Source organism: Carya illinoinensis, chromosome 4 (genome assembly GCF_018687715.1).
Source record: "Carya illinoinensis cultivar Pawnee chromosome 4, C.illinoinensisPawnee_v1, whole genome shotgun sequence".
Classification (NCBI taxonomy): domain Eukaryota; kingdom Viridiplantae; phylum Streptophyta; class Magnoliopsida; order Fagales; family Juglandaceae; genus Carya; species Carya illinoinensis.
Genome location: NC_056755.1, coordinates 21278353 through 21287625, shown reverse-complemented (window position 1 = coordinate 21287625; position 9273 = coordinate 21278353). Strand labels below are relative to the sequence as shown.

At 37.1% G+C, this 9273-nt stretch overlaps 1 non-coding gene across 1 annotated transcript; it reads right to left on the bottom strand.

The window, feature by feature from the left end:
* Positions 1-439: 439 nt before the first annotated feature.
* On the bottom strand, positions 440-578 carry LOC122308646. Its single transcript, XR_006242164.1, has one exon. It is a non-coding gene; the product is annotated as a small nucleolar RNA Z247 (small nucleolar RNA).
* Positions 579-9273: the final 8695 nt, after the last annotated feature.

Genomic DNA, 9273 nt, shown 5'->3' with positions numbered 1-9273 from the left:
ATTTGCAAACCTGCACCATTGCCTACATGAATTTGATCCGCACCATCATAATCTTCACTTCGTAAATTGAGGTTGGTTATATCGTTGGTGAGGTGATGAGTCACACCAGTGTCAGGGTGCCAATGAGAGTCAGTCGGGGAAGAGCTGGAAGCAACGAAAGCTAATGGACTGCGCTGATCAGAATTGGCAGTATAGGTGATATCAAACCTATGGAAGCATTTTTTGGCTGTGTGGCCTGGTTTGCCACAGAGTTGACAGGTAATAGTATCACGAGTGGACTGGCCACGTCCAGAAAAAATAACGTGTTGAGAATTGTTACGGAATCCTCGCCCCTTTCCTCTATAACCACCACGACCACGTAAAGAATTTTGTTGAGGTTGGCGAGTGGCTACATTAACAGATGCTTGTGGTAATGGTTGATTAGTGTGAGACAAGCATGACTCTGTAGTGAGAAGAAGAGAGTAAACCTCCTCGAGAGTAACGGGATCTTTGCGAGCAGAGATAGTAGTTACAAGAGGATTATAGTCATGACCGAGACCAGCAAGGAGATAGGTGATTATCTCATCACATGCAAGGGGTTGACCAGCAATGGCCAGCTCATCAGAATAACGTTTAATCTGCATAAAATAATAAGTAGCAGAGAGGGCACCTTTGCGAGCAGTAGCAAGATCAGTACGTAACTGAATAATATAGGCTCGGGACTGAGACGAGAAGGAAATTTCCAAAGCGTGCCAAACACTAGCAGAAGTCGTGTGAGAAACTACCTGCACTAAGATAGTCTCAGTAATGGTAGAGAAAAGAATAGCAAGCACAATAGCATCCTGCCATAACCAGTGTTCATAGAGAGGGTTTGGGATTGTAGAAATGACATTGGTTTCGGAATGGACAACTTGAATTTCCGTAGAGGGAGCGGCGGTGGTGTTGTCAAGGTAGCCTAAGAGACCTTGGCCACGAAAGAAGGGTAAAAGCTGAGCTTTCCAGACAGGATAGTTGTCACGGGAAAGCTTGGTGACATTAATAGTGGGTGGGGTAATAAGAGAGGGAACAACAGCAGGTGTGGTGTCTGGCATAGTGGAGGAAGGAGAGGATACGTAAAGACGTTGGTCAATTGGCTCAAGCTGATACCATGTAGAAAATCAGATAGATACAAATTCGAAAGTCTCTGTTTTTCATGTATGGACCCGTATACAATGCTGGGTTTTTATAACTAGCTGATATAATAGAAATCCTTATTGCTGTTGTTGGAGCTAACGTAAAGAATTTAAAATTCAAATACAGGATTACAAGAACTAACTTAAATTTTATAATTCAAAAATAGGATCACCATATCCTACTCCTACGTTGTAGGAACTACTTCAGCTGGTGTTGAGTCTGGCGAGAGTTGTTCGTCAATAACTTCTATCAAAACCTATGCTGTCCCTTACTCTTTCCATTCTCACCCTCGTGGATTTAGTCTCATTAAGAAAGAGCAAATTGGGGCACTTTTTCTTCACTAAGGAGTGAAGCACATGAACTGTTCTGGGGTTCCCAAGCCCTCGACAGTTCCAAGACATGCATCTCATTGCCGCTAGTGGGGCTACTTAGCAGCTTCCACCAGTTATTTATTTTTTGTTTGACCCTTTTTGGACTTCACTTTCGGATGGGTCTTTGTCTCTTTTTTTCCCGCTTATATCTCTTGAGCTATAAATAGCTTTGTCCTTTTCTACCTGTTTAGGTGAGTTGCCAACCCTTGCTCTCCTCTTCCCTCCCACTGCCTTTGTTTTTAATTCACCTATGTTCAATGAGTTGGTCTAGGATAATTTGAGCTGTTGTTTGAAGGATTAGTGAACTTTTGAGTGGTTGCTGGTGTTCTTACAATACTTCTAACGTTGTTGTTCACTTGATCCTGAGTGTTATTTGACAAATACCCCTCATCTGATAAAATTTTCAGTTAATCTTCGCAAAACTCTTCTTTGTTACTGATATCTACCTTTCGTTTTCCTTTGTCTACATGTGATTCATCTGAGGCGTGACTTGACATATGGTGCTCCTAAGCAAGATGAAGAAGTTGTTCTTCCTGAGTTATTTCCTACAAGACAGATTGTGTGATCAATCCCCTACTACTATTACCCTTAGGTTCATCTTGAATGTATATATGTGGCTTTTGTTTACTTCCTCCTATTCTTTTGTCTCCTCTGCTTAATATGTTCTAACCTGTAACCATTTTTCATATTGAGATTGCTTTGCTTCTTTGGCTTTACATCTTGTTTTCTCCTTTGTATAGACTCTGCCTATGTGTTGAATAGCCCCACAATGAAAGCAAAAAAGTGGCAATCTCTCATATTTAAAGTCAATCCACCTTTGAATTCCCTCTACTCTAATCAGTTTACCACAAGGCAAAGGTTTTGTGGTATCCATGATGACCTGAATTCTAAGGTATTTTCCCCATCCTAATCCATCACCATCCACATCTACATCCAAGACTTCTCTAATAGAGGATCTTATTCTTTCTCCCCCCTCAACTGTCATGGCTGCTAGAGGCAGTCCAAATAATTGAATCCAAAAAGGTTCTTCGAAGAAATTGTCTCACTTGGTGATGTGTTGTTGTCAAAGGCTTTGATGCAAATTAAATTCTCGTCAAAAGACCAAGGTTGGCCTTTTAAAACCCTTTCAATATCCACAACCTTCTGAAATTCAACAAGAAACCTGTTGTGTCCCACTTCATTAAAGCATATAAAGCCTTCATGGTTCCGGATTTTGCTCATAGTTGTCTTGAAGGCTTCTTTATTTAGATTTTATTTTATTTTTTCCTGTTAGAGCATGAAGATGTAAGTACCTATTTGCTCTTGCAATTGCACATTACGTTTCCTCCTCAGTAAAGGTAATCTCTTCCTTTTCTACTTCTATTAAGGAAAAGCCTTCCCATAGCTTAGCCAATTCATCTGCCATCTCTCTGATGTTGCAAAGTTTTGAATTTGACTAGAAAGTTGAAGAAATATGCTCCACCGCCCTACCCTTCTAGGAAGGAAAGGACACTCTACCTTATCCCTTAAGGAAAGGACCTTGTTGTTGCCTCCTCTTTTGTTAGTATACTGTTCAGAGCACCTTGCAGTGTGTCTTTGATTTATTTTATTGCAATAGACGTGACTCTACCAAACATCTAAACTCGATCGAAACTTAAAATTAACCATTTTACATGTGCTATGAGTTATAAGACCATTCTTTTGAAACAAGTAATATTATATAAAACAATAAACATACTTTCATACAATAACTAGGGTGTTCAATAATAAATACATAGTTAGAATTTTTTAAGTCTTATTTAAGATCATATTGGACCCCTAAATTATATTTACTAGTCATAGACAAGTGCAATGTGTGGGAATAATACTTAATATGACTTAATGATGAAATAAAATATTTCATTATATATATCATGAAACATAATTTTTTACCATTTTTCAACCATTAAGACTGAGTATCTTTATTATAGATAGGACAAAAAATTTTATCTTTTGTGCTCCATCCATACAATTTTTCATATGTTGGAAAATCATTTATTGTCCACAGCACTGCAGCATGCATCTTGAACTCTCTTGATGAGGCCACATCTTATGTACTAACACCATGATCTCATAACTCTTACAACTTTGCAATAAGTGCATAAAGATATACGTTTATTTCATTTCCTAGTGATCGATCTTGGCCCTAGTATAAGTAGAGTCATCATAAAGTATGGATTATTCATGCACTTCCAAAGTGGTAAATTATATGGCATTAATATGACTGTTTAAGTACTATGAGAAGTGTTCATGTTGCCAAATGGATTAAAATTAACCATCCATTGCTAACCCAAGTCATACATTGCGAGGTTCTTTGGCAAACCATGGGTACTCAGTATCAAATTTTTTCCATTATAATGAATCAGTAGGATCCAAAAGAAAGTTTTCATTTTTGACTTTTCTTGTGATACTAAGATATATCTTTCGCAGTTGATAGGGACATAAACAATCTTTGAAGTCTAAGAATCCATGAAAAATGTCTCAACACTTTTTGGAGTACATTACACTTTTTGAATGTCCATCTTGACTCATAATACACTAGACATTCATCAAATTCTGCATATTGCTACTAGAAGATAACACAGTCATTCTTACATACATGAATGATATTATAATCAAATCATAACCCTTGCTTCAATTGCTTCGTTTCATAAAAATTACGGGATAATATGTTATTTGATGGGAGAGCCTCTTTAAATAAATCGAGCAACATGTCAATGGTCTTTGCAAAAATACGACATAATGACTTAATAAACAACCTCACTATGAAAGATAACTTGCTATGATGAGTGCACCATTTGAAAAATTCTCGTTGTGCATCTTCCCACAATCTTCCAAAATTTTCATTTCCTTTAATGCTTGAATAGATATTCCTTCTGCATCCCTTGCCCCAAATATTCTAGCACCAAGATCACCTAACATCTCCGCCATATACTCTCCATTATCATCATTATCATTAGATTCATCCACATTTATGTCACTTATATTGATGTCGTTATCTTCCTCCATTTGGTTGGACTGAGTACCAGATCTGATTCCTTGAGGAAATTGTTTCCCATGTAAGACTCAGTGAGTATTTAAGATCGATTTCTTTGACAAATAAATGCTCTGGCCTCCACTGTCAACAAGTTATAAGAACTAAGGTTTATGAACTTATTGAACAGACATCTTATAAAATCTCGAGTGTCAACACTGCCACAATCTTCCAAAATTTTCATTTCCCTTAAATGGTTGAGTAGATGTTCCTTCTGCATCCCTCGCTTCAAACATTCTAACACCAAGATCACCTAACATATCCGCCATATCCTCTCCATTATCATCATTATCATTAGATTCATCAACATTTTTGTCATTTATGTTGATGTTATCTTCCTCTATTTGATTGGATTGAGAGCCAGGTCTGATTCCTTGAGGAAATGGTTCGCCATTTAAAACCCACGGTAAGTATTTAGGATTGATTTTGATGACATATAAATGCTATGGACTCCACTGTCACCAAGTTATAAGAACTAAGGTTTTTGCACTTATTGTACAGATATCTTATAAAACCTCAAGTGTCAACACTCCCGCGAGCAAATTTTATAAATGACTTTCATATTCCTTATAGTCTACAAACTCTATCTCCCAACAACGTCCAACTCTTATCTATTGTATTTTTGTTAGTCAACAATCGAAACAAAAAACCCAAAGTCAAGTTACAAGGATAAACATTGTCACAGGTGTTTCCATATTCACCATTTTAATAGACTCATAAGGGAGTTGGCCTTATCCACTTTGAGACTATCATTTACATCGCATATGTACTTAGTCTAGAACTCACATGTCAATCGAAATTTCAAAATCATTTCCCTATAATTCTCCAAGTGTGCTAGTCGAAAAAAGTCCTCAATCCTATCCATGGGCGATGAACTTATAGACCACACACCCAAAGAATGAAAGGAAACACTAAACCAAGATTCCAAAACTAACACAAGCATTTAAATTGAATATATCTACCATATAGATGGTAGAATTTCAAACTGTCCCATCTGAACAATTTAAGAGTTATACCCAAATATTCTTCAAGAATAATAGGGTACAACTTTCGAAATGGTCTAAGGTTCAATTGGATAGTAAACCAATCATGCAAACACACTTAATAATACTTTCATAAGACTTATAATCTAATACTAAGTTATACAAGTAATATAATCTTATATTGAGTTATGTACTTATTATCAAAGATTCTAAATTAGTGAACTATGATACTAATTTAATAGATTTTTTATAGGGTAATTTTTCTAGATTTATAAATTTTTAATTTTACAGTTACTATGCACTTGTATAATTCAAAACCAACTTTCTAACAAATACTATGCACAAAACCTAAACTTAATTTAATTTCAACCAGAAAATCCATTTCAATCATATATTTCACAATAAATTTAATCACAACTTCATTAACAAATATAAAACATATGCAAACAATGCATGGTGTAGAGATTTTCCATATGCAAAGGTTATTCATACTATTGCTGCATATTTAGATCATAGTCCAATTGTACTATAAACTGAGGGTTGTTTACAAAAGTTCAGGGGTCCAAAACCTTTCAGGTTTGAAGTAGTTTGGACAGAAAGTGAAGAGTGTGGAAAGGTGATTGAGAAGGCTTGGCATGTTCATTGTGGTAATGGACCCATTGGAGAGGTGGTGAACAAGATCTCAAGGTGTAGTGATAGTCTGCTAAAATGGAACAAAGCTAGCTCTGGAACAGTCCAAAAGAGATTAAAGCTGGCAAGGGTGCAACTAGAAAAGATTCAAGCTGACAGTTCAAGATATCCAAATAGAGCAGCAGTACAGCAAGTGCAAGAGGAAGTACACATATGGCTGGAGAGGGAGGAGATACTTTGGAGGCAGAGATCAAAAGCACTATGGTTAAAAAGGGGTTTCCAAAATACCAAGTATTTCCATAGTAAAACCAGTCAAAGGAAGAAGAAGAATACAACTACAAGGCTGAAGGATGAACATGGAGAGTGGCAAGAAGATGAGCAGAGGGATGAGTTGATCATGAAGTATTTTGAAGAGATGTTTACATCAAATGGTTTTTCAAACAGCAATAATTTCTTATCTTCTCTACAAGGTACGGTAATAGCAACAATGAATGAAGACCTCACAAAGGTCTTTACTGAAGATGAAGTACAGATTGCACTACAACAAATGGACCCTACCAAAGCTCCTGGACCCGATGGTATGGCTCCCATTTTTTATCAAAAATATTGGCATATTGTAGGAAAGTTTGTGACAAAAGCTGTGTTGCATGCACTTAATGAAGGTTAATTTCCTGCTGAGTTAAATCATACTTTTATTGTTCTCATCCCAGTATCGTCTCATAAGCCTATGTAATGTCATTTATAAGTTGATCTCCAAGGTTATGTCAAACAGGCTGAAACTTGTCCTACCCCATGTAATCTCCAACTCTCAAAGTGCTTTTGTACCCAGTCGTGTTATTTCTGATAATATTCTTGTAGCCTATAAAATAATTGATTATTTAAGAAGAAAAAGAACTGGTAAAGAGGGATACATGTCCATTAAATTAGATATAAGCAAAGCTTATGATAGGCTTGAATGGCATTATTTGGAGGCTGTAATGAAACACATGGGATTTGCTTCTAGATGGGTCTATTTAGTCATGCTTTGTGTCAAAACAGTCTCATTTTCTATTCTCATTAATGGTGAACCAGTTGGCCCTATTTATCCTTCTCGTGGGATTAGACAAGGAGATCCACTATCTCCATATCTTTTTTTATTGGGGACTGAGGGACTAATATCTCTTTTGACTGAAGCTAGCACAAGAAATCAGATTTCAGGCATTCGAGTGTGCAGAGGGGCTTCTGTGGTGAATCAGTTGCTATTTGCAGATGATAGCATTCTTTTTTGCAAGGATACTCTTCAAGAGAACATGGAGTTACAAGGAATCCTTGAAAGTTATGAGAATACTTCAGGCCAAAGAATCAACTAAGGAAAGACAACAATGGTTTTCAATAACAATGTCCACTCAGAAGTTTAGCAACAAATCCTTTCTTTTTGGGGAGTTCAAGCCTACCAGAATTATGACAAATATTTAGGCCTACCATCAATGATAGGAAGAGATAAAAGGAGGGCTTTTTCTGACATTAAGCACAAAGTTTGGTCTAAGTTACAACAATGGAAGGAAAAGCTCTTATCTCAAGGGGGCAAAGAAGTTCTAATAAAGGCAGTGGTTTTAGCTATCCCAACATATGCTATGTCCTGCTCTAAGTTGCCTAGCTCTCTTTGTTATGAAATAGAACAGATGATGGCTAAGTTTTAGTGGGGACAGAAAAAGGAAGAGAAGAAGATACATTGGGCAAGTTGGAAGAGGCTGTGTGAGTCTAAAGGTGATGCGGGAATGAGGTTTAGAGATTTAAGGATTTTTAATAAGGCTTTACTTGCAAAACAAGGTTGGAGAATTATACAAAATAAGGAGAGCCTACTTCACAAAATATTCAAGGCTAGATACTTCCCAAGTTCGAATTTTCAAAATGCAACTCTTGAACACAATCCATCCTTTGTGTTGAGGGGCATATGGTCAGTAAAAGACAAACTTCTACAAGGTTGCAGGTGGAGGGTTGGGAATGGAAGAAACATAAGGTTATGGGAAGACCATTGGTGCTTGGATTCAAACGCTTACAACAGTCAGTAGTGGTATCAACAGAAGATGACTAAAGAGTAGAGGTTTTAATTGATCATAATTCAGGGTGGTAGGATGTACACAAAATTAGAAGTTTGTTGGCTCCTGAACCTGCTGATGCAATTCTAAAAATTATTCTTAGCTCAGAAAACCATGAGGACAAGTTACTATGGGACATGGAGAGGAATGAATGTTTTAGTGTTAAGAGTGCTTATAAATTTTTCGAAACTTTGACTGCAGCACCAACAGAGGGGGAAAGTTCTAGGAGTAGAGCAGATAAAAAGCTATGGAAGGCTATCTGGAGGATGAAAGTTCCCCATAAGGTTAAGATTTTTGCGTGGAGGGTTTGTATTGAAGCCCTTCCAACCAGATGCAATCTGAAAAGGAGAAAGATAGTTGAAGATGTCACCTGCCAATTGTGTTCTGCGGGTATTGAAAACACTGCACATGCTCTTAAACAATGTCAAATGCTTACTGAAATGTGGGATCAATAGTTTCCTCAAGCCAGGAATGTAGGACCACATGAGGACTTAAAGAGATGGTTGCTCTAGTACAATGTAATCACTATCAAGAGGAGTTGGAGAGATTGTTTATGAATGCTTGGGCATGTTGGTATAGAAGAAATCAGTGGATGTTTGAGGAAAAACAATTGGAAGTAGCAGAGATAATCAATCATGCTCTTTGTTTGCTTAAGACTTATAAGGCAACTAAAGGCCTTAATCATAGTGGCATTTAGAGAGTGACCAAGTAGCAATTGCCTCCATAAGGGACGACAAAACTTAATGTGGATGGAGCAATGTTTTATTCTGATGACAGTGCTAGGGTTGGTCTTATTCTAAGAGATTTGGGAAGGAAAGGTGCTACTGGCTGTAAGTAAAAAAGAGGCAATAGTGATAGAGCCTTTAGAGATCGAATTAATTGGTATACTCAAAGGATTGAAATTCTGTATCCCTCTTGAGTTACAGGCTTTAAGCATCGAGACAGATTCTTTGATTTTAGCTCAAGAATTATCAAAACTTGAGCTGGTCAATTCTATGTTTGGGAAT